The sequence below is a fragment of the Sphaerodactylus townsendi genome, linkage group LG04, assembly GCF_021028975.2.
Source record: "Sphaerodactylus townsendi isolate TG3544 linkage group LG04, MPM_Stown_v2.3, whole genome shotgun sequence".
Classification (NCBI taxonomy): Eukaryota; Metazoa; Chordata; class Lepidosauria; order Squamata; family Sphaerodactylidae; genus Sphaerodactylus; species Sphaerodactylus townsendi.
The window spans coordinates 111,023,722-111,050,559 of record NC_059428.1 but is presented as its reverse complement, the minus strand read 5'-3'; the positions used below and the strand labels follow the sequence as shown (position 1 = coordinate 111,050,559).

The window sequence follows — 26,838 nt, the reverse complement described above, 5'->3', positions numbered from 1 at the left end:
CTGCCAGTGGGTTTCCTGCTGCCCACCTCCTTCTTTCCCAGAGCAAAGGGCCAGTCTTGGCTTTCCTCCCCCTCACTGAAGTAGGAGGTACATCAGAAAAGCTCAGCAGGCTTCCTCTTTGTGTCTGGCAGTGGAAAGTGTTAAGTCGCAGCTGACTTAAGGTGACCCAGTAGGGATTTCAAGGCAAGAGACATTCAAAGGTGGTTTTCCATTGCCTGTCTCCAGGCTATATCCCTGGTATTCCATGGATGTCTCCCATCCAAATGCATGCCAAGCTTGAGGCTGAGTGTGTGTAACTAGCTCAAGGCAGCAGCCCAAGTCTCCAGGCAAAGTAGAAAAGTGGCTAAGGCACAAAAATGTAAACTGGTTATGACTTCAGAGAGTAGTTAAGATTTTCTACAATGCTTCCATGCACAGACTAATTGACAACCCACTCAATTAGATCCTCTTTCACACCAGGATTCCACCCACACCTGCCTGCACTTTCTCCAGAATCAGACTAAGTGGTACAAGGTCTGTTCACCACCAGAGACAAGCCTAACAATCAAGCATTCTCTTCTCTCCCAGAAACAGGGCTAAACCACTCTGCCACACTACCTGGCAGAGCTACCCTTCATTCTGTCTGCTCTTTTCCTGAGCCAGACCTGAGCTGTCACTATTTTCCTCCTGAGGCAGAACTCAACTCTCCCTTCTCCTGTGTTCCCTCCAACATCTCATCCATCTTCCCGAAGGTGATTGGATGCAGCAGCAGCAGTCCTATAGGCTCACCTGAGTGGCTGATTTTCCCTTCAGGGGCAGCACAACCTCCAGTCCATCATCAAGCTTTGATTAACATGCCAGCAGAGGTGTGTAGGAGGCAGCGTATTGCGAGAAAAACCTTACGCAAATGAGATTCAGAAAGTTAGCGGGAAAGTGGGATGAAGGAAGTCCCAGAAAGTACGAAAACAGCGAGTCACCTTTTCTTTTCAGCCAATGATTCTCATCCCCAATAGACAACTGGCAAGCAGCTGCTCATTCTCAGTGCAAGGGAAACAGAGGCAGCCTATTTACTGGAAGGAAGTAAATTTATTGTTCTTTTGTGGGGCTCTCTTTTTTCCTCCCACTCCAGACAACTATTGATGTAGCTTCACAGTGCTTACAGTGTCTAACATTCAAAACACAAAAATAATCAACAGATACAGGAAACCTCAGGCCTGTGCCACCAAAGGAGTCAGTATTGTAATTTGAAAAAAAAAAAGATGCAAATAATTAAGTCCAGACAATTCAAGGACAAGGAAATATGAGGGTATGAAAACAGGTATGCAGGAACTGTTTGGATTCTTTATTCTCAGTGTAACATGAAAATCACCAGACTACTGTCAACCATGAGGGTGGACATTGGTTATCATTAACAATTATGCCAATATCTGTAAAAGAGAGCCATTGTGCCTTTCCCCTCTATCATTTTATAAATGAGTCTAAATTCAATGGTATTCAAATTCATTCATACACATGTCCAGTGTTTATTGTAGCTCACCAGGGAGCTAGAAAATATTGTTCTCTAAGATCCCCAAATCTACACTGTGGGTTTCTGCTGCTTTAGAAATTATACATCCCAGTCTATAGCTCCTTAAGCATAGGATAAAGCATGCTAGGTGCAAGGAATTATGGAACAAGAGGGAATCAGTAGACCTCCCTGCTGATGGTGGTTTGGGGAAGGAGACGTGCAAGCCAGAGTTAAGGAACTGGGAACTCACAGGAGAACTTATCAGGACTCATAGGGAGAGTGACAATGGCGAGTGACTGGTATTATTCTGCGAACACAATGGATTGTGTGTTAGGAATACGTATTTCCAACATCGGATGATCCACAAGAAGACGTGGCAATTGCCAGACGAGCAAACCTTCAATGAAATTGACCTCATCTGAATCAGCCAGAAGTGGGTGTAAGCAATGTGTGATGCAAGCGTCTCCAGAAAGGCAGATGTTAGATCAGACCATTATCTAGTCAGAGCAGAAATAAAGTTCAAGCTCTGAAACATAGGAAAGACCATAGCAAAGAAACCATTTGCAACAGAGAAACTCAAGGACCCTGCCACTGCCACCATCTTCACCTTGGAACTGCATAATCGCTTCAATCTTCTCAAGGATATGGCAGATAGAAGACCTCTGGAGTAGCCTTAGGGACACCATCGCAGAATGTGCCAAAAACACTATTGGGAGATGCCAAGGACAATGGAAGGAACAGTGGATCCAAGACCGAACATAGAAGCTGACTGATGAAAGAAAAGACACCAAACTGAAATGGGAGCACGCTAAAGGCACAGATGAAATGGAAGAGAGAAGCCAAAGGTACACAAGGCTTGATCTATTCATTAAGAAAAGTTGTTGAAAAGAAGGATTGGCTGGAACAAAAAGGGACAAAAACCACAAAAAGCAGCTGACCAAAATGATCCCAAAACCCTCTACTGCATCATCAATGAACTGACTGCAACCAAGAACAGCTCTAATGTCCAGATTAGAGACAAGAATGGAAAACTCCTACCTACCCAAGATGAGCAGAACAAAAGGTGGATTTGACACTTTTGAGAAACCTTCAACGCACCAGGCCCGACCACCTCATATGACTTCGATTCAGAAGATGCCCAAGAGGAGCTCCAAAAGAACGCTGGTGAGATTACCATCAAAGAAGTAAAAACTGCGATCAAGACTCTCAAGAACAAGGCGGCTGGGTTGGATGAAATACCTGCAGAGATTCTGAAACATGGTGCGCAGGCAATGGCAGATACATTGACGTCACTGTTCAACAACTGCTGCCAAAAGGGTGCAGTCCCAGAAGATTGGCAAAGATGTGCCAGAGTCAAGTTCCCCAAGAAGGGCAATATCTCCGAATGCACCAATTGGTGGGGCATCACACTCCTCTCAGTCCCTGGGAAAATATTCTGCATAATCCTACTCCAGTGATTGCAAAGTGCCCTTGACCAATGCCTGAAAGAGGAACAAGCTGAATTTCACAGTGGAAGGTCCTACAGTGAACAAATCTTCACCATCTGAAACATCATAGACTAGAGCAATGAACTGAATATCGACATCCAGTGGCCATCAACTTCATCAACTTTAAGAAAGCTTTTGACAGCATTCACTGAGAGTCCCTCTGGCAGATCCTGCATTTGTACGGAGTACCAGCAGCCATCATCCCCATCTTCAAAGATTTATACCTATGATTCAGATTTTGCATCAAGACAGACAATGGCTGCACGGACTTCTTTGAAATCACCACCAGGGTCAGACAAGGCTGCATTCCGTCTCCACTTCTCTTCCTTGTTGCCCTTGACTACATCTTGCAGATAACTGGAACACGTTCTGTCAATGGCATACACTGGTCTGACCAAGACCGCCTTGGCAACTTGGATTTTGCTGATGACATTGCTCTGCTCAAGGAAGATGAGCCAAAACTGCAGCGAGCAACGACTGGCCTGGATAGAGAAGAGGGCAAAACTGGTCTCAGGATAAGCGTTTATAAATCATATATGTTAGCTCCACAGTCCAAACACAGGAAATTGTTGTTGGATCACAGCAGCTAGAGAAAGTGGAGAGCTTCACCTACTTGGGCAGTGTGATATCCCAGAATGGAGATGCAAAGGCAGATGTCAAATTTTACTCTAGATGTGTGGGAATCATGTTTCAACACAGAATACCTAGAATGTATCTGGCAGACTGAAGCCAGAACAAATCTGAAATCATGGGGTGCCTGAGACTGCAAATATCTTGAACTCAACGTATTTGCAACTGGCCACATTATCTGAGGCCTTGTGGATTTTGGAAACCACAAGGAGATAAAGGAAAGGGTGGACATCACACAGTTTCCCCACACACAATGATTAATGATAATCACTTTCTGTCACTAGGAGGCTTCTTCGTTGTGCATCTAAAAGGAGTGCTTGGTCAGGAAAACTAAAAGGCCATTTGGAGAGTGTCTTGGCTTCTGCAAATAGGGACAATTTGCATTTACTGCCCTCTAGTGGTTACCTACAAACATTTCATCTGCTTTCAATGATTTCTTGCTACCCCTCTGTTAAACAATCCCTCTTTGGCACATGAAAGTTAGATTTACATTTACTATAGCCTAATATTCCCCTTACAAAACTAACAAAGCTTGCACAAAGGGAAACAGCCTACTCTATATCTACTTAGAAGTAAATCTTCATCAAAGGTCCTGTTCATTTTCCCTTTCATTCACTTTTAGTCTGAATTCTGTTCTCTCTTGGCACTTGTAAATGAAAGGTTAATTATCAGCTGTTGTACTTTCTTTTTCCTTTTTTTCCTTTTTGGAAGTCTGATTTATAGCAATGCCTAGGGTTTTCAAGATAAGAGACATTTGGAGATGGTTGTCAGCCCCAGATCTGAGACCAATATTAGACTCTATATTTAAAAATAAGAAGCCTTTATTGATGACAACATGGGTGTGGCTAAGAAAGTCAGTTCTAAAGAACTGTCTTTGAATACATCTTTTTTTATCCCCTTAAGGTTGCTCCCCCTTCCAACTTCTCACCCCATATCAAAGGCAGTGTGAAACAGACATGAATGTTGTAACTGCTATGTCCTCAAGGCCAGTGCGAAGATGCCCTAGTTTACTACAAGTTACAAAGCATCAGTCAGCAGGAAAATGAAAGACAGAAAACAGAGTCACCTTTGATGTGCGGTAGCCCTTCCTGACATTCTGCCCCCCTTAAGGGCTCCCTCCCCATTTTGGACGATCCGGCTATGCATGATGGAAGGCCCAGACCAGCCTGAACAGGGTTAGTGGATGTGATTCTGTGAGATTCCAGGAGTCCGCCTCCATCCACTTCCTGTTAGATCTTGCCTCCCGGAATGAGATCCTAACAGGAGAAGATGGTGACTCTCTGATCTAAGCTGTCTCTAACCCTGGACTAATCTTTTGGCAACACATAACGAATAAGTGGATGCTCTGAAAGCATCTGTGGCAAACTTCAGATCATGCATAACCTGTGATCCATACTGCAAATGCCATATATCTGGTGGCCTGCCTTCTTTAGCAATTAAACACAGGGTGTATTTTTCTCAAGTTTTTTGGCAACTCTCATTCCACAGTCACTGCATTGATTTTTTGCACAATTTTAAAAGGTCCCACAAATTTATGTCCCAACTTTTTCCACCCTTGTGCTCCTCTCAAGTTCTTGGTCACCAAATACACTGAGTCCCCCCACCTCCAGAGCCACCTCCCTCCCTTTTATCTGCCTGGGTTTTCTGCGCCTTTTTTGTCTGGCACAGAGCCTCCTGTATGGGACCCCAGGACTCTTTGAGCCAGGTCACCCATTCTTTGTAAATCCCCCGGTTCGGCCACCTCCTGACCTCAAAAGGGGGAGGTTCGCCAGATACCTACTCTCTTGGAGTTTTGGCACCTGGTGAAGACCATCCTCTTCACCCAGGCACTTGGTTGATGTCCCCAGTGGTAGGCGGACCCCCAAGGTGTTCATACACCTCTCCCTTTTTGTGAGTGGGTGGGGTGGATGGGTGAGATTTTAGATTGTTTTAGGGTTTTTTGGATGTGATTTTTCTATTGTTGAATTTTGTATGGTTTTTATTGTAACCCACTCTGAGATGCAGTAAAGGGCAGGGAATAAATGCAAATTAATAAAAATAAAATTTAAAAAGTCAAAATCACCAGTTTTAATGTCATTCTCATTAATGTGATTACAAAGTACAATTAATAAAATCTTTGGCTTACTACAAAAATGTTATGTCCCCACTCACAGCTGATTTATTTATTTATGATTGTCTTGGTTCCCAGCATCCAGGTGGGACCTGGAGAACTCCCAGTATTACAATTGATCTCCAGACTACAGAGATCAGTTTCCCTAGAAAAAATGGCTGCTTTTGGAGAGTGGACTCTATGGCACTGTACCCTGCCAAGGTCCCTCCCCAAACCCAACTATCCCCAGAATCTCCAGGTATTTCCCAACTCAGACCTGGCAACCTAGAGAGAAGGATTTTAATCTTAGGCTCTAAGGGATCTCACAGATCAGATCAGGGGGGATACTGGAATCCAATGAGTCTGTTAAAAAGAGGAAGGCCAATTATACACTCGCACTCTGCCCTCCAGTGAGGGTATGTTTCCTGTGGGGCAGGGATTTCATTGCAGACACGCTCTGTGTTATGGCGTGTCTGATCCTGGAAGCCCCATGGTCAGCAAGAACAGGAAAACCCCAATGTTTTCCCTCACTTTGGGGTTTCCACTCCTTCCTGTCCCCCCTGCCCCCCCCCCCCACACTCCTCACAGGTATTTCCAGTGGATCAAAGGTCAACTTTTGAAAAAAAAATAAAAAATATTGTTATAACCAGGAAATATCAATATAAAGCTGTAATACTGATATGAAAATGTAGATGGCCGGCAACCACCAACCCAGAAAAACCACAACAGCCAGTTGATTCTGGCCAGGAAAGCCTTCAACAATACACCAGATTGATGGGGAGGAGGAACGCTGCTTATTGATGGGGGGGGGGGCATTGTTTCTATTTGCTCCTCCATGCCTTCATCCTAGAGCCTGAAATAGATCAATCTAGAAAAAAAGCTTTACCAATTGATTCCTCTACTTGTATAAACTGCATCCACAATGGAAAATAACCAGTTATTAAACAACTTTGTGTGTATTAAGTAATGTCAAGTGACTTCCAACTCATGACAACCCTATGAATCAATGTCCTCCAAAACACTGTATTGTTAACAACCTTACAAAACATTAATTCTACAAGACCCTAAAGGCTTTTACAAATCCTGTATAACTAACTAACTAAGACTCACCCGTGGAACAGTTAGCCATGGTTTAATATGAACTGCAACAAAATATCAGGATAGAAAGAGAGAAAATTTGAAGCAAAGCTGTACTTTCTTGTAACCCTCCTGGGGATTCTCCACAGAGAAAGGGCTTTTGCCCCATTGGGGAGATTGAGACAGTGGCTGAGGAAAAAGAGACTTCTGAGGGGAAAGTATAAGGTGAACTTCCAGTAGGGATTGACTAACCTTCAAAGCAACTTGAAAAAGAGCTGTAGCTTCCTGAAACCTTCAGCCGCAGCATGGACGAAAAACAGCCAGCAAGAAAGACCATGAAAGACATTTCTGAACACCTAACAGGGAAAAAAGGAAGCCCACAAATTATCTGTTTTAGCTTAAATTATTTCGCCTGAGTTTAAGTATTATTTCTATCTTGATTTCCTATCCTTTCTGAAATAAACCACTTGTATCTTTAATATTCTTTATGCAGAAGGAAGGTTTACTGAAGTGGCAGTCTCACCCTTTCCAAACACAGGACCCAACTTTAACACCTAGGCAGCACATTAAGGCAGCACTTTAACACCTAGGCAGCATTACAAAAGGTCACATGTACTGGTCAAATGACAGGAAGAATCAGCATTGTGACCTCATCAGTGACAAGTAGGTATCTGTGCTGCTAATAGGGTTGCCAACTCTGGCTTGACAAATACTCTCCAGGTAAAGTCTAGAGAGAAGGGAATTTGGGAAAAAGCTCAGCAGGGTTGGGATACCAGAGATTCTCTCTCTCTCTCTCTCTCTCTCTCTCTCTCTCTCTCTCTCTCTCTCTCTCTCTCTCACACACACACACACACACACACACACACACACACACACACACACACACACACACACACACACAAGCTGGCATTTTCTCCAGGGAAACTGATCTCTGTAGTCCATAGATCAGTTATAATTTCAGAAGATCTCCAGGTCTGCCCTGGAGGCTGACAGCCCTAGTTGTAAGCTTGAATGGGGTATTGGAGGCCCAACCAGTGAGAGACATGCCAAGAGACATGCCAAGCTGTTGACAAAGAAGGCAGGGGAGAATATCTGAACATAAAAAGAATTTCTGCTAAATAGAGTGACCTCACATGACTGTTCTGTTGAGTAAGAATATGTAAGTAAGCATGCAACAGGTTCTAACCCATTATAGTAATAGAGGGCTTATAGATATATATTTTAATTGTTTTCCTCTTTTCTTTTCTTCTTTTTGGCTATCAAATCACTGCTGACCACACATGATTTTCAAGGCGAGAGACATTAGGAGGGGTTTGCCATGGCCTGCCCCTGAATCATAACCATGGTAGTGGAGGTCTCCCATACAAGTACTAGCCAGGGTTAGGGCTGAAAGTGTGTGATTGGCCCAAGGTCACCCAGAAAGCTTCCAAGGTGCCCGTGGGGATCTGAATCTGGGTTTCCCAGGTCCTAGTCCAACATCTTAACCACTAAACTAAACTGGCTCTAATATATAGTATACACAGTATAATCAGCAGAACAACAATTCTACAATCCAAATGTTTATCATGGTTTAAACTATTCAAAAATGACCACCTCAAAACCTTTATTTAGCTAATCTTACTATTCCAGAATTTAGAGCAGCCTTGTGCCGCCAAACCATGCCAACGGCAATACTGTCTGGAAGATATAACAAACTGCCAAAGGAACAGCAGTATTATATCTGTGAAGAGTCTATTGTGGAGGATCTTCCACACTATGTTTTTTTATCTTGTCCACTGTATGTGGAACCCAGGGCCAAATTTCTTGATGGACTATTGAGAGGTTTAGACTGGCAGTTAGTTTTACTATCAGATTCTGATTCTCACGTTACATCTAGAATTTCTTCGTTTGCTTGTGAAGCCAAAACAACCAGGGCTAATGAGATCTCAAAAATAGCAAGTCTATAGAATTTATAAGTGTGGGTGTATTAGTTAACCTGTAATTTATCTCCTTTTAACATTTTGTGGAATGCTTATTTTATTGTGATTTTAAGGTTTTATTGTTCTTATTGTACTTTTTGTAAATTGCTTCTGGCTATACACAAGTAAAATTTGACTTGACTAGTATACATAGTAGTGAATATAAGTCCGTTAATAAGATGAAGACAATTATGCAGTGTAAGAACAAAAATTGAGCACCAGTACAAATGAAAAACAAAAGATAATAGAGAGATGTAAAAGCTGCACAGATTAAAACAGCAGACAAATTTGCCTAAGCAGTTTATCCTCCAACCAATTCCATCTGAAGTAGAACTTTCTTACAAGCCTCCCAAAATATAGCCAATGAAGGCACCCTTTGCAACTACTTTGACAGGCAACTCCCACTGAGAAAGCCCATGATCTAGCTGCTGTCATACAGACAGTCATGAGTGTGTGTAAAGTGTCTTCAAGTAACAGTTGATTTATGGCAATCTCATGGGGTTTCCAAAGCAAGAGAAGGAGCAGAGGTGGTTTGCTATTGCCTTCCTCAGGCACATAACTAGGGTGGGGCAAGCCAGGGCATGTGCCGCCAGCACCACGTGACTGGGGGTGCACTGTCCACCTTTTCAAGACAGCTCCCCCTGCTTCCTCCTCTGGCCCCACCAGCCTCCACCTCCCACCGCTGGTTGGGATGCAGTGCTGTCCTCCAGCACCGGCCTTCCTGCCTGCTGCAGGACAAGCCTCACCTCCCATGGTTCCCTCCATTCCCCCTGCCCATTCTATAACAAAGAAGGTCTGGCAAGTTTTGTTCTGTTGTGGAAGAATATACAATCTACTAACATCTTTATGTGAAACAGAGTATAGAAATGGGCATAGTGAACGTGGTGAAGAAGTAGACATTGACTCCACAAAAACAAGTACATACTTGGAAATTCATTCAGGATTCTCTTGTATTGGATTCTCTTGAAATAATGCACTTCAGACTACTACACCTTCCCTCTAGAGACTTTTTTATTGTTTATTGGGAAAGTCTTGTGCCGTTTACTGGCTTTGCCGCACCTGTATGCACTTTACTGATTCATGTAAACATTGTATTTGTTCACAGCTGTACTTTATTATACAGCCACAAACAGGAAGGTATCTCTGTGGTTTTTTTCCCCTTCAGAACAATCTTGTGGGAAAGTTTAGGTTAAGAGACAGGGCAGAGGTCATCCAGTGAGCTTGGTGGCCTGGGCAGTGATTCAAATAGTTCTCTCTCATTCAAATCTAACATTCTAATCATTTCTGGAGCTGACAGGGAAGAATGTGGCCCAAAAGCAAGGAAATTTCAGTGCTTGCCCTGGGTGCTATTTTTTGTAGATATGCCCCCACTTTGCAAAGCAACCCCCATCTTCCTTGGTGGTCTCCCATTCAAGCACTAACCAGCACCGAACCTGCTTAACTTCCAGATCTGACTAGCCTAGACCAGCCAGGTCAGGGCAATCCTGAGAGAGGGCAGATCTGACTAGCCTAGACCAGCCAGGTCAGGGCAATCCTGAGAGAGGGCAGCACCAACAGAAGCCTATCTAAGGCCATTAACTGGTGTATAAGACAATTACAGGAGACTTTATTCAATAAGTATGAGGGCCTAAGGCCAAAAAGGTCTCGGCTTTAAAGGTAATAACCAGCACTTGGAATTGGGCAGTATAGCTGAATCAACAGTGACGTTCTATGTTCTGAGCATCTGGCTCCAGACAGGACTCTAGCTGCTATATTTTTAACCTTCTGATATGTCTTCAAAGGCAGCCCTTTGTAGAGTCCATTACAGTAGTCCATCCTATAGGCTACAGCAGCATAGGCCAGTGTAGTTAGGTGTGTCAGAAATGTTTTAAATAAAGGGTCATGTTATCAGCTAGATATAATTGAAAGAAGTTATCCCTTCTGGAAACAGCAATGACCTGTTTATCCATCAGCAAAACCAGGCTCAAGAGGACACCTAATATCTTAACTTGATTAATTAATGAGAGCTTAATCTTGGTAGGTCTATTAAATCAGTACCAGTCAAATGCTGATTTGTTTATTCCAGACCTGCCACCATAGCCTCAAGACACTGGGAGATATGCCTCTGCAGGTTTAGATCATGAAACAGGAAGCCAAGTGTCATGCCTCTGCTCTACTTTCTCCCTCTCCCTTGAGGTTCTCCAGAGTTCCCTACTTGGATCATGCTTTTCCACTCCAAGAGTGGCATTCATGATCACCCAGCTTTGTTGGTTTATTTTATTAACTTCCAACCCAACTTCCAACACCCAACAAGGTGACTTATATTTCATAAACAAACATAATAAAACTCTAAACCATTAAACCATAAAAATAAAAATGCTGTCTCACAAAAGGCTTCACAATCATTGCCAAACACAATCTGTGAATTTTGGTCACAGTCATAACCAGTAAAACATTTCCAAAACCTCTGTGCAGTGCATGTGCCCTTATTTCAAGACCTTGACACTGAAAGGGCAAAATAAAAGTTCCTTAGCAAACTCATTCTATTACTTTTCAGCATTAAACCTTCTATGCGCCATTCAGAGCCCCCTCAACTCCAACTTCCTGTTTTACATTTTTTTCTTGGATATCTCATTACCATGTAAAATTTCTGTACACAACTGAATTCACCCCCACCCAAACCTTCCCCTCCATGAGTACATTCTGTTTCCCCTCCCTATCAACCAGGAACTCAATAGGTTCATTTTTCATTTTTCTTGCTCACCCTTGGGTGTCCATATTCAATCACTCTCCAAGTCACACCATTTCTCTGTGTACTTGAAAAGCTGTCCCTTCTTTTCAAATCCTTCTGGTGGTTCATGCTTAGTTCCAATCATTTCCTGCCTTGACTACTATACCCATTCCCTCTCTGACTTTCACCCATAGGACTCCTCCCCTCTCCACTGCTGGAGCTATACAATGTTCTCCTTGTCTAGACAGTGATGCCCCTTCTTAAATTCCTACACTGCTACCCCATTTGCCTATGATTCTGTATGTTCTTCTCCTGAATTATTTTAATGAAAATGACAGGCAAAATTCTGTCAGAAAGCTGAGAGGGGGCAGGTTTGGGAAATTGGTGATTTAAATTACCAAGGAAAAAGCTCCTACCCAAGCATGCTATTCCGATAGGAGAGGCTACCATGGAGAGTAACAGATATCTACGGCCAGTCAACCAATCCACTCCCTGCTATCTGAATTTAATACAACCTCAGATGGTTATCAGTAAAAGGCCATTACAGACTTGCAATGTCTGAATAAAGGTGATACTTAAATGTCTAAGTTCCGGGTGATAAGCTATAATTGTTGTGTTTTTGGATGTGTCAAGTACGTTTTATTACAAAGAACCTTACGTAGATGATCCAGAGATGGAAAAGTTAGTACTACTAAACATTATTTTAGTGTTCAGGAAACAAATACCCCCTTCCTTGTTGGTCAACTTGATGACGCACTGACAAGACATGAGGGGCCTGAGATTAAAAATTATTTAATTTTTACAAAAAAGAAGCTGTGTGGGTGGAAAATGGGTTGAGCCTTTGCACTGGGGTTGGGAGAGGGAAAAATAACCCTTTACTCTGGGCCATATCTCAGGTAGCAGCTAAGGCAGGGGGAATTTTGATTGCCCTTATTATTACCCTAATATTACCCTAATATGAGCTGACTGTCTTCCCACCTCCCACAAGCACTTAAAGAAGCTTATGAGGGGGGGGGACAATTTCTATCTAGGAAATAGTATGGACGAAATAAGCAGGAGCCCTGTGGGATCTTAAAGGCTGAGTAAAAAGAGCAATGGTGTAGCAGAAAGAAAAATAATTCTGTTCACCTATACTGCCTCTAAACGTTTTGCATACAGTTCCTCATGGGAATCTATAAGAATTTAATTAAGAAGCTTAATGAACAGAGAGTAATCACTGAACATGTTAAAAGTGTATACATTATTTACGTATCCAAAACCACAAGTCCATGAACATGTTTCAGACATTATACGGGCACTATAAAGGTGCACAGACTATGCATGGGTGAAATCATAAACAAAAATTATATAGATCATTCTACAACTTTCACAACTTAGAAAAATATAACTAACTTGTAAAACTGTATAATCAAAGAAGTTCCCACAACACAGAAAGGCTACTACTGCAGAGAAGAATCTGTCAGCTAGAGGATACCTGAGTCAAGTTTTACAGTTTGCTTATTCCAAGGCCACTGCTTGTAACTGGAGATGTTTGTTGCAAAGTAAGGGGAGAAACTGACCTTGAGGGACTCACATGCAGCCTGACTTTCAATCATTTAAGTGTCAGCCTTAAGAAGAGTATATATCAAAATTGGAATATGTTGTACAATATTCCCAGTAGTGCTAATAAACTGATAATTTCAAAAGAGCACCTGGTGTGAAAGATCAGTGATACATACTGGTGCACAGTGTTAAATATCAACCTGCTGATTTTAACAACAACTGCTAGGATCCAGTCCACCTGTAGAACCTATTCCTTGTGGAAACTACTCCTTCTACAAGCTTAAAACAGCACAAAAATTACTATTAATATATATTACAATTAGAGCCCTGTAGCGCAGAGTGGTAAACTGCAATACTGCAGTTGAAGCTCTGCTCACGACCTGAGTTCGAACCTGACAGAAGTCGGTTTCAGGTAGCCAGCTCAAGATTGACTCAGCATTCCATCCTTTGAAGGTCAGTAAAATGAGTAAGCAGCTAGCTAGGGGTAAAGTGTAGACGATTGGGGAAGGCAATAGCAAGCCATCCTATAAACAAAGTCTGCCTATTAAACGTCATAATGTGACACCACCCAATTGTCAGTACAATACACATGAATTCAGTTCATAACATGCAGCTCTGGTCAAGTAGTGTATATTATTGCCAGGGCAATTGTGTGTGTGTGTGGGGGGGGGGGAGCAAAGTGCACAGATGCTATTCCAGCATAGAGTATAGCACCCACTTCTTCAGATACAATGAGTGAATTTTCTTAGTTTGCATTTTATATAACAGGATGAGAAAAGCTCAATGGGGGAGGGTTGCCAGGTTCAGATTGGAAATCTCCTGGAGATTTGGGGATGGAGCCTGGGGAAGACAGGGACCCGAGTGGGGTACCGTGCCATACAGCCCACGCTCCAAAACATCTATGTTCTCCAGGGGAATTCACCTCTGTAGGCTGGAGATCAGCTGTAATTCCAAGGGATTCCCAGGTCCCCCTGGAGGCTGGCATCTCTGCAGTGGGGACCCAGAAATGCAAGAAGGACAAGGTGAAATGTGATTATGTGAAATTCAATTGCAATCAAGAATTGTGTGGCAATGATTCCTCCATTGCATGGGGGAATAAGGTTAACCATTCACTTAGGGCACTTCCGCACATGCAGAATATTGCACCTTCAATCCACTTTCAATGCACTTTGCAGTGGGATTTTACTGTGCGAAAAAGCAAAATCCACTTGCAAACAATTGTGAAAGTAGATTGAAAGTGCATTATTCTGCATGAGTGGAAGTACCCTTAGTGCCAGAGCATGCAAAGTGACACATTTCCACACCTATTTTAAAACTTCCGACACGTCAAAAGATCTGAACACGGATCTTTTTATTTTCACCTTTAGTTTTGATTCTACTTGATGATAAAGCCAACTCTCCCAATTATTTCAGGGTCTTAAGGCTTAATCACAAAGTTCTCCTGTTCCTCACACATCCCACCCCCTGCCCATGAGTCCTGTCAGCAGATGTAGTCTGGATGCTCCATGAGGGGAACATAAGGTCCAGATAAGTGTGGGTCCAACTAAAATCAAGGTTGTGGTATGTAGCGGAGATGAGTTGTCAGTTTCTTGGGGTTCCAGACATCACCCTAAGAATATTCTCCTCTGTGACTACCAACTTCCAACCTTCTAGAGGCAAATCTTCAAATCCAAACTGACCAAACTGCCAGTCCATTCTTAACCCTGTTTCTCAACATTAAGGTGCTCCTGGATGTCTGAAACAACACTCTCATTGGCTGCTCTGGGTGATTTTCATTGTTCTGCCTCACTAGCATCCCCCCTCCCCCAAACTGCCATTTTCTTACCCTACAACTTTCCTATTTGCTCAAGTAGGAATCCACAGTCATTTTACTAAAATGGAATTCAAAAATTCCAACTAATATGTTATATAGGTGAAATAAAGTAAGTGGGGACAACAGGAAAGGGACAATAGCTATTTGTTCCCTTGGATTTGCCTTTTAATTGGCAGATGTGTTTATTCTTCAGCTGATTACACAAACTATATTTTTTCCTGTTATCTGCCTGAAATTTGGCTGGAAAATTTTCCTGGGTATGTGGTACAATACCTAGCAATTTCATTCAAATTGGAAAGAAAACAAAGAAATTACAGCCAAAAATCTATGGAAGGAAAAGACTGTAGTAAAGAGAACAGAGCTAACAACAAATGAAGTAAAAACAAATGAAGCTTTTGGGATGAAAGCAAAAATATATCCCTAATTCCAAGTTTAACTAAGTTTAGCTGAAATAAATGGAACATTTTCCACTGCCTACTATCTTGTAACACTTATTACCAGGTGAATTTTCTGTTGTTTACTGAATGTAAATGAAAACAAAAAATGATCATATTGAGTGCTCAGGACAAATTCATTATCAGTAGAACAATGATACTAAAGTGCCACTTGTGGGCACTGTGATGACTGCCCACCAGTCTAAGGGCACCTGCTCACTCCTGAGAGAAACAATCCAAGGAAACAGAAAGAAAAACAGAGAGGTTTAGGTTGCATCCTGATTAGCAAAGCACCCAGCTAATTTAATTGAGGGATTTCCCTAACAGCTATGCACCCTTGATTTGATCCTAGACTAGGGCTCCCCAACCTTTTTGTGCCGAAAGTTACCTTTGGAATTCTGATATGGTGTAATGGCTGCTGCCACAAAATGGTTGCTGCAGGAGGTGGAACCATCCAGAAAATAGCTGCCACCACTTACCTTCAGTCACAGAGTGAAGATCCTTGTGCTGTGGTGACAGCTGCTGCCACAGTATTTAAATATCTGCGGAGCAAATAAATTCTATGGTGCCCAATCACAGGCCTTGCTGGGCAAAAGCCCCACCTGGTCCTGACCACTTTCTAAAAACACTTGGTGGGCTTGGCAAATCCTCCCCTTTCTTTGGAAACCAAACGCAAAGAGCTGATCTTGTTCCTATTGACAGCCATTTTATAAAGGCCCTACCCCAATGGTAAAGACTGCAATTTAAAATTATCTGGCTCTTCTCTTACGATAGCCAATTTATGGTGATGCCTAATGCCTTTTTTGAAATTCCCAAAATATCTATAGACACAACATGGTTACTAAGCAGCATTAGAGGGTATCAATATTTGCTGTAGCTGCCCCAAAGCACACAATACTTTTAAAAAATATCATCTTATGAAGTGTTATTGGTTTTATTTAATTGGATTTTAAGAGGTTTTTCGGAATGGAGAGTGCAATCACTTGGTTTTTGTCTGTTTTTGTTTTAACCTCTGTTGTGTTTTCTTGTTTTCTTTTAAACATTGCTTTAATGGCCTTTGGTTAGATAATATATTTTATAACTGAAATCAAAGGGACTTGCTTCCAGGTGAATAGGTACAGAATTAGACTCAGATCCTTCAATCAAATTAAGTATGTACACAAATGTTGGTAGAATGAGGGCCATAAGCCATATTCCTATAGAACAATTCTGGCTAAGGGAAAACATGAGCAGATACTACTTTCCTTATCTCACTGTAGTAACAGTTACGAAAGAAACCATGCCAAGCTATATTTTCCCTTTCATGCAACCCTTGATCTAGGCCTCCTCTCAGAGTATGAACCTGGCAACATCAAATAGCTATCAAATTTGACTACAGGAAACACTTCTGCATTTACAATATAATAATGTAGGGCTGCAAACTTTATGTCGATGTCATGGAAAGCTCCATGGAAAGCTCCGTCTGCTGATTTCTGCAGATCCAGCTGCTGTTATTAGGTGCCAAACCTAAGGGAATGTATTCATGCTTCCATCTCTCAAAAGTGATATACCAGTAACTTTAAAAATTGCCAGCCAAGACTAAATTGGTCTTTTAGGATTTTAAATTTTTACTTGTTATATACTAGCTGTACCCGGCCACGCGTTGCTGTGGCCCAGTATGGTGAAATGGGAAAGGAAGAAAAGCAAAAGCGACCGTTTCTAAGGTTTTTGATTTAACAATGGTTGCGGGTACGCAATATTTTTTGTTGTTGCATTGTCTGTGCAGATATAGGGAGTGTGTGGTTTGCCGACTGTGGAAGACGCAACATATAATTGACCACGTGAGAAGCAATCCATGTGTAGATCTAAACCGCACAATTATAAAGATTGGTTCTGAGCTTTGCTGATGGTGATTGCAAATGGCAATCAAATTGGGAATTGCAATCTCTCAAATTGAAATGGGATATCCGTTGGAATCCTCTTTTGACGTCACTCAATTGCACGGTGGTCAGGAAAGAACTGTGAGAAGCAAGGATGTTGCATTGTTGAAACCAACCGGGCCTTGGGCAACGTGAGGGTGGTCCCATGGTGCTTTTACCCCCCAGATTTCCCCAGCTGCACCTTGGGGAGCCTGAAGGAAATACAGTTGGGGATGGTGGGCTTCCTGACCAGTGAAGGACATGCCTTTTTCTCAATTGAGCTGCTAAAGCAGAGAGACCAGTTTCAGAATAGAGAGAGACTGAATGGAAGTTTAAGACTCCAGCCCTGTCTCTCTTTCCTGTATGACCCCGAGGCAAAGCAAGGCTCTAGTTGCATTTTATATAGAGTCATCCACATATCTTTGTCCTGTCTGTTCTTGCTCTTCTACTGCAGTGCAACACAGCATCCCACTTGAAACCATCCAAACCCCAGAAACTTAGAATTCATGCATATGTGCTAATTTTGCAGAACAATAAGCCATGCAAGTTCATATGCAGAGTATGTTTTCCTCAATACTGAATACTACTACCAAGGCTTGATGTATCTGAGATTAGGGGTTAGAGTGTGTCAGATCCAATCCCAGGCAGCCCTCTGATGATATGGGTTGTGAGTCCAGAATGAGGGAATAAAAAGAGAGAAACATTTGGGTATCAGTAAGCGAAAAGGGGCAAGGGCCAAGGGCCATGAAATAGCAGGGAGACAGAAGGCCGAAAGGGGCACTCCAAGCTATTTCAAAACTTCCTCCCTTGATTTTCTGAGTTTTTAAGGAGGAACTGGTTCTCTCCCCCCCTCCCCCCAGTAAGAACCCCCAGTCCCGTTCACAGACCAGAAGAGCCATGGAAGGCCCCCCCACCTCCTTCCCCAGTGCTGGAGTAAGACCCCACATTGAATTCTCGACCACAGAAGGACTGTTAAGACCGACAGAGGCGCAGCCTTTCTCGGAGACCCTCTTGGGGGATTCCAGGGGCGGGCGGGGATCCCCCAGACACCTTTTACCGCTTCCGGCCAACCCTCCTGGCGGGTCCGACAGCTTAGTAAAGGTCGCAGCTCTACCTGGCTGAATTATGTCCCGGTGGCAGCAGGGAGGTGTACTCGAAGGCCGGACCGGAGCTGAGAACGTGGCAACAAGGAGGTCTGCTCGGAGGCCGGACTGGAGCTGAGAACTTGAGATGGAATCATAAAGTAGTGAGTATAGCATGGGTTTATGTAACGTCCACCAGATGGTGCTTTTAAAAAAAGAATGGTTTTACCAGTCACAGGTGTGACACCTGTATCATAGTGTAACAGTAGGTATATATAAACGTGTGCGTATTCTAATGCAACGCTGTGTCAAAATTTCAAACCAATCAGTGAAGAACTTTAGGAGATTTAAGATTTTAAACAAACAAACATTTACATTTTTATTTATATATAGATAAACAGAGTAGACCAGAAGAGACAGATTCTTAGTTGCTTTTTACAAATGAGTTTGCTAACTATAAAGGGAGGATTACATAAAGCAAGAAATCCTTTCTTTTCTATTACACATCTACATTACCTCGTCTACCTTGTGTCTCCTCTCTGATGTAGTGTTTGTTCAAACAAAGAAACAGAGTTCACATTATAATTTCAGATGTAAGTGCTCACTAACATGTAAGCAATGGCTGTCTCACTGATCAATAGCTAACCAATAGATCAGGTCATAAACAGTGACTTCAGCAATTTGTTTACATACAAACAGTTAACCCTTTTATAACTGAGTTGTGATAGACCAGTGGTGGCGAACCTATGGCACGGGTGCCAGAGGTGGCACTCTGAGCCCTCTCTGTGGGCACTCACAAACACACTCACCCCCACCCCCACCTCCCACACACACATCTAGGCTGGCCTGGGCCACTGGGCTCGATTACTAGCATTAAACCTAAGACCTAGTTTTGGAAAAGCAGTGTAGATAACCCTGTTAAACCCCACTGATTTTCATGCAAGTAACTAAAGCGCAATCCTTTACCTTGGAGTAAGCTCAGTTGCTGGCAGTGGGGCTTACTTCTGAGTAAACCCTCCTAGGGTCGTGATTCGCCCGTTGGAAGAGTTGCACGATTGCTTCAAAGCAAAGTCACCAACTACCACCAAGCTTACTCCCGAGTAATGCATGCCTCGGAGCCAACTGTTTTTTTCTGAACTAAAACCACAGTATTCAGGAGCAGCAATGACGAAGTGGCTAAGAGCAGTGGCTAAGAGCAGGTGCATTCTGATCTGCAGGAACCAGGTTTGATTCCCAGCTCTGCCGCTTGAGTTGTGGAGGCTTATCTGGGGAATTCAGATTAGCCTGTACACTCCCACACATGCCAGCTGGGTGACCTTGGGCTAGTCACAGCTTTTCGGAGCTCTCTCAGCCCCACCCACCTCACAGGGTGTTTGTTGTGTGGGGGGAAGGGCAAGGAGATTGTAAGCCCCTTTGAGTCTCCTGCAGGAGAGAAAGGGGGAATATAAATCCAAACTCTTCTTCTTCTTCTAAATTGCCATGTTGGCACTTTGCGATAAATAAGTGGGTTTTGGGTTGCAGTTTGGGCACTCAGTCTCAAAAAGGTTCGCCATCACTGTGATAGACACTTGCAAAATCCCAACAGACCAGAGGTGAACATGGCTTATGTTTCTTACTGGTACTATCTGTATTGTGGGTGGGGCTCAAGCAGAACATGGGAAGTACTACTTTGCCCACATTTTCACCAGTCCTCGATGCTGGCTCATACAGGCTTATTTTCACACCTCGGTAAGATCCATCCCATGGTTCCAGGTTGCAACCTGACACTTTGCTAGCAGTGGGAGTCAAGACACTGGGTCTTCTTTCAGTTATTCTCCCCCAGCCCAATGGTCTACCTATATTCCTTCCCTACCAGCTATGGACCTAAGAAGCTGCATTATAATGAGTCAAATCACAAGTCCACTTAGGTCTGTACTGCCTACTGACTGGTAGCATCTCTCCAGTGTCTTTGGCAGAGAAAAAAATTTCCTAAGATCTTTCAACTGGAGATACCAGGAGTTGAACCTGGGACTCTGTGCATGCAAACCACTGAAGCGTGGTCCCACCAGCAGGTCCTGGTGCCCTGCTTGACCTTGGGAGAGGGAGAAGATGATGAGAGGGAAAGAAATGATAGATGAGGAGAGAACAGCAGAATAAACAATTTATTTGCTTTCTTATTACTTCATTTATATCCAGCTTTCTCACAGAGGCTAAAGGTTAATGACAGAAGTTAAAAACTGACAACATAATAAAATCATAAGTAAAATAAAAAATAAAGCAAAACATACAATAAAAACTCTCAAGAGAATTTCTATAGACATTCAAACTTATTCTCAAACTTATGAAAGATATAGAAATGCCCTGCTGAACAGTTCTGGTCTGCACGTTCTATGGAACGATAGTAGTGCAGCACACACACTTGGATATGGCAGGTGCCAACCTCATCCAATTGTAGGGTGGCATTTTAATAGTGGATGAGCAATGTCCTAGACTGCAACCTCACACCCTTCCCTCCATAGAGGGCTGCCAGCCTCCAGGTAAGGCCTGGAAATTTCCTGGAATTACAATTAATCTCCAGACTACAGAGGTTAGTTCTCCTGGAGAAAAATGGTGGCTTTGGAAGGTGGACTCTGTGGTAATACACCTAGTTGTGGTTCAGCCCCTTCCTAAACTTTGCCCTCCCTAAGCTCTATCCCTCCCTAAAAAAAAATCTCCAGGAATTTCCCAACCCAGAATTGGCAACCCTACCTCCATATGGAAGCATTCTACTTTAACTCTCCAAACCTGGGCACAATACTGATATCCAATAACATTAAAAGAGAGAATCATATGGTGAGAAGGTAGGATAGGATTCAGTAATACCAGCATCAATGTGGCATCCTGTTCTCATACAGTGAGCAGCAGCTGGTACACTGTGCCAAAAAACTGGCTCCATGTGTTAAGATTGTTGCTTTAGGCACCATAGAAATAGTCATTGTAAAGAGGCCACGGGATGTTTCTATTTCAAAGTGAAAGGCTGGTGGTTTGCTTTTTCATGATGCTCAAGAGCTTTGATAGCCCAAGCTCTGCTCTTTGAGGCCAACAACCTTTCCAAGCTAAATAGGTTTCTAATGCAACAAAGCCTTGCTCAAAACATTTAACAATATAAAACATCACATAAAAGGACAAAAGATCAATAAATGCGGTATGAATCATCATCCTGATAAGCATAGTAACAAGGGGCTTAAATAATACTTTACATTAGAACTCCACCCAGTGTGCTCATTCAACATGCTGAAGAAGGTACCCAAGTTCACAAATAACTCTCACCAGAAACTGTCACAGTCGCTAAGGGGAAAACTACACATCCAGTGCTTTTTGTCAGAAGCAAAAACATTTTGAGGAGGGGTGTTTTTGCAAAGACAGCATTAGTATTTTCCTGGTCCATTGCTGCAGCAATCCCTTTCCACAAATACTTAATGGATGCCTTTAAGTTTTCCCTATCAGGACAAAAGTGTGTGAGATGAATGTGATTTATATACCAAAACGTTAGAAACAGAAGTTGGAAGCTCAATTTTAACAGAAAAAGAGGCTCACAGGTTAGGAGTCCAGAGCTGACTCCTAAATGGTGCTTTACCACCCTCCCAAATGCTTTCGTTCTCATCTGAAGTCCAACATCAAATGAAATTACCTCATACTGAGTCAGGCCAAACAGTTTTGATCAGCTGACAGACTTACAGTGTACTACTCTGCATGCTTGCCTAGAAGTAAGTGGAACACACACATGAATCTGCCTTGTACAGAATCAGGCCAACAATTCATCAAAGTCAATACTGGCCATTTAGGCCTGCATTACTCATCCCATAGCTGTTTGCTTTGCAGGGAGTTTTTCCTTCAGTTTTTTTGTTTATTTGCACAGAAATTTTCCTCCTGTGAAATGTCTGTAGCAGAGCTGATCCACCATTTTGCCTGCCCACCACTTCCTTGTCCAGTCACTGCAATCTCCATTTGGGCAGGCTGCCTGCCACCTTTTCCCCCCACAAGTAAAGTATTTTTTTTTTTGCCGCCTTTTGTCTAGTGTTACTTTGCTAGACCATGTCAATTTCATGTCAATTTCACAATATCAAAATATATTAAATAGTTTAAAATAATTTACATGAGAGCCTTAAACATTTTTGGAAACCATTCTGATAATTTTGAAATGGTGGTCCAAAGAGTGGGTAGAACTACTATGGTGTGGATGGGGAAGGTGAGGAGGAGCAAGAAAACCCAAAGAAATCCTAACACACTTCAGGCTCCTTTACTTTTCCTGTGAAGGAGGAGAAAAAGTCACCATTTTAAAAGTTTTAGAAACCACAGGGATTCTCTGGTCTGAGGGCAGGTGACTTCCAAAGAAGTCAAGATTTGTGGATAACTCAGAATCAAACCTAAAGGGAATACAAAGGAGACTACATATGTGTAAAAGCCCACGGTCTACTTTGAATGGCCACAGGTATCTAAGGTCACAGGTGGGGGTCTTTCCCCCACAGGTGGGGGGTCTTACCAGAGACTGAATTTGAGATCTTTGGTATGCCAAGCAGATGCTCTGCTAAGCCATATTGCCTCCCAACACCAGAAATTATTAATTTAGGGAGGGGTTTTTTTGGAAAACAGGTAAGGAAAAGAGTGTATTCGCACTCTTCAGTCAAGGTTCTCTTCTGGTGTTAAAATTGGATCCCCTGCCTCACACCTCTCTCTGTGAGAAGAGGTTATTGTGTTTAAATACACAGAGTTGGATTCAGTTGGCTTTTGCATTCTAGGTCACCTAAACTCCCATCCTGCTACAGCTTCTAGGGTTGCCAACCTCCAGGTGGGGGCTAGAGATCTTCTGGAATGACAACTGATTTCCAGACTTTTTTTTTTTGTTTAAAATATTTATTCCACTTCTCCTGGAGAAAAAGCTTGGGAAGGTGGGCTGTATGGCAATATACCTACCGAAGTCCCTCCCTTCCCTAACCACCACTCTGCCAGGCTCCAGCCTCAAGTCTCCAGGTATTTTCAAACTTAGGGCTGGCAATCCTAAAAAGGAGTGTGGATTTATACCTTGATTTTCTCCTTCTTTTAAGGAGTCTCAAAGCAGCTTATCATTGCCTTGACTTCCCCTCCCCACAACAGACCCTTTGTGAGGTAGACGGGGCTGAGAGAACTGTGACCAGCCCAAGGTCACCCAGCAGGCTTCATGTAAAGAAGGGGGGAAACAAACCTGATTCACTAGATAAGAGTCCTCCACTCATGTGAAGGAGTGGGGAAACAAACACAGTTCTCCAGATTAGAGTCCACTGGCTCTTAGCCACTACACCATACTGGCTCTCTACTAATACCACATAGCTTTTCTCCATGCAAATCCCATGAACCCCAGCATGGTCTTTTTGATGATGAAGAAGAAGAGTTTGGCTTACAAATTCCCTCCCCTTCCTCTCCCCCCAGACATCTTGTGAGGTGGGTGGGATTGAGAGAGTTCCAAAGAACTGTGACTAGCCCAAGGTCACCCAGGAGGCTTTATGAGCAGAAGTGAGGAAACAAATCCAGTTCACCAATTAAGAGTCAGCCGCTCACGTGGAAAAGTGGGGAATCAAACCTGGTTCTCCAGATTAGAGTCCATCTGCTCTTAAACACTACACCACACTACAGCACTACACCATAAAGGGAATCACTTCCTCCCTTTTTTACCAGTGGAAAAGCTGGTTGGATCCAACCCACAGTACGGCAGCTGCTGCATGGTTCCATGAGCTCATGGTTAAGAGGTCACACCTGAACATGGGACTTCTTTCTTGACTTCTTAAACCACTTCATGACACCAGGTCTCAGTTACTCTGACCAGAATCACAATGTGTTCTTTTTTGATATATAATTGGCCAAGAAGAAACACTAAGAATAATAGCCATGTACTTTGACTGAAACGATATTCATCTGGTTCAGCACACTTGAGCAGCTGCTTAAAATAGCACCAGAAGAAAGGTTGAAAGGTAGCTTAATTTTTCTTTCAGAATTAACAAGCTTCTAAACTGCACCTCTATTTAAATCTGTAAATTACCCTTTCCCACACAGCTATCAAATGGCAATTTTGACACTATTTCCTGCTTCTTGAACTTGTATCCACACAGCAGGTTTTTTGATCTTTATTGTGAGCAAGCTTTCGCAGATCTCATCTGTCCTTTTTAATTCTCAGATTGCAACTTCTAAGACCTTAACCCCCAGTATCTACTGCCAATTTCACTATGGGTAAGGTTGAGGATTTAGTGCAAGGGACCATAATCAATAGGACCTTTTAAAAATTTAATCTTACAGCTCTGTGCTAGCAAATCAGTGTGAGGAACTGAGTGACTGATTTGCCAGTACGGCATGACTTTCTGGCATAGCATCAACAACTAGAGTCAGTTCTGTGACCGAGCACCTACAGGAGTTCTTACTGCTGCAGCATCCATAGCCAATGGCTGCCAAACTGATAGTTGTGACTAGTAGTGACCAGAAAATGTACCCCGTTTGAAAGTGAGGTAAAAACTATTATTCTGGTGGAATCTCTCAAGACCTTCTTTTCCATGTTCTCAGATTACACAACTGTCATCAGTAAATCCCATGTACAGGAGTAGGGTTAACAGGTTGGATCTGAGGAAGCTTTGTTCTAAGTCAGCCATGAAATGTTCACATACTACAGTGCCACGTGGGTGTCCATGGCTGTGACAGTAACCTGAAAGTATAATTCTCTGCCAGATGAAGTAGCTGCAAGTGGCAAAGTCAGGCAGCAAGTTCTGATCTGGAATTCTCACAGCAAACCAAGTATCCACCTTCAGCTGAGGCAGCTGATCCAAATTGGTACTCTCTGCAGAGACAAAAAGAATGCCTCCTAGCATGCAATAAAATCAGCATGATTAATTAAACTATCCCACCCCTTATCTAATTTTTTGTTGCTGTTTTCTTTTAAGAGTCTTTTTGAGCTCCACTGTTTTCTCTATTTTTGTTTTTGTCCCAATGCTCTTTTCCTTCCACTTGTTCAGATTTAGACTCATAGTGATAAAAATGCAAAATACACTGAACACAATGCAGGAACAGTATAACTCAAATGCTATACATACTTTAACATCACAAAGAAAATCACAAAACAAAGCCCATAACCTGGCTTGCTTGTAATGTACAAACAAGAATCCAACTAAACATCCATGTGTAACAAGAGGTTAGAGAGATTCTTGAAAACATTCTGAATAGGAGAAGCAACTTAGATCCACCCACGTGGAACTAGTGGATATCATCCTGGATTGGGTTCAGTGTATTTTGCATTTATATTATTACTTGTCTGCACTTGACCCACTGAGTTAAAATCAAACAAAGTTTTCAGGGGTAGGCCAGCTGAGTTTGAGATGCCAGGCCTTGGCCAATACCCTATACCCTATATAGCAGTAAAGGTAGGGTGCAAGCTAGAGGGGGGAGGGGCGCTTAACCCTTTCCCTGCCCAATTATTTCCTCTCTGCCTTCCCTTCTTCCAAGCATTGTTCCTCAATTTGAATTCCCAGAAAAGGGTTTGCTTCAGGAAGCAGAAAAAGCAACTGTTGCCAGAGAGAAAGGGATTAAGCATTATTTTCCCTTCTGCCATTTCTTCCTTCCAAACCACGCCCTTCCCACTCCTTGTTTCATTAGGGCTGCCAGCTCCAGGATGAGAAATTCCTGAAGACTGGGGGGTGGGGGTGAAGCCTGGGAAGGATAGTGAAGGTCTTCTGTGGAATATGCTGCCATAGAGTACAGTCATTTTCCAGAACGGCCATTTTCTCTAGGGGAACAGATCTCTGCAGCCTGCAAGTCAATTGCAAATTGCAATCCCCCAAGATCCCCAGACCCTACACAGCCTTCCTAGCCCAGAGTCTCTTCTGGGGGTGGGGAACTGCCTTAAGTCATGTCGTCAGTTAATAAGATCTTTCTTTTTCACTCCACGCATATGTCTGCCTTGTTTAGCTTGCCTGCTGTGGGAAGGGATTGCTGCCGACTTTGTACAGTGCCTGATTGACTTCAGTGTTTTAGAAATAATTGGAAATAAATTAATAACAGGAGTCCCGGAAATGCTATCTCCTTTTCATGTGGGCAAAGGCTGATTGGAACAAGACACACCGTTAGTGGGAACAGGTCAAAGAAGGGAGTTCATTAGTGTTCAGCCAAGCAGGGAGATGGAAAAGGAACAGTCTCCCAAGCAGGTACCTGTGGGCCAGGAAGCTCAGCAGCTCCTCCAGCAGAGATCGGCAACCAAGCCTGGAATGAAAACAGTGACCACTGAAGCCTAAAAGATGCACATCGAGTAGGGTTGCCAACTCTGGGTTGATAAAGATCTGGGAATGATTCCCAGGGAAGATGGGGTTTAAGGAGTAGATTTAAGAAGGCTCCTCAGCAGGGTCTAATGAACAGGATTTATAGCCAAAGCAGCCATTGTTTGCAGGTGAATGGATCTACGTATTTTGGAGATCAGTTGTCATTCCAGGAAATCTCCCATTGGCAATTCTATCAAATGTGGACTCAACTCCCAAGTCCCTCTTACGTAGAATCCCAAATCCCACCACGTTTGTTCCATACAAAATTTTATTCGCAGGATTTTTAACTGCAGTCTTATGCACAGTTACTACAAGTCCATCATTTCTGATGGTGAGATCCTGGC

At 42.8% G+C, this 26,838-nt stretch overlaps 2 protein-coding genes across 2 annotated transcripts in view; one reads left to right on the top strand and one right to left on the bottom strand.

Annotated features, from left to right (window-relative positions):
• The window catches only part of ABCC4 (ATP binding cassette subfamily C member 4), a 217,887-nt gene extending 217,013 nt beyond the window's left edge, over positions 1-874 (bottom strand). Inside the window, exon 1 of the mRNA XM_048494888.1 lies at positions 769-874. The gene's annotated coding sequence lies outside the window, so the exon portion shown is untranslated. The remainder of the gene's footprint in view (positions 1-768) is intronic.
• CLDN10 (claudin 10) overlaps positions 1-26,838 on the top strand; it is an 85,531-nt gene that overhangs the window by 18,837 nt on the left and 39,856 nt on the right. The gene's annotated exons all lie outside the window — the stretch shown is intronic.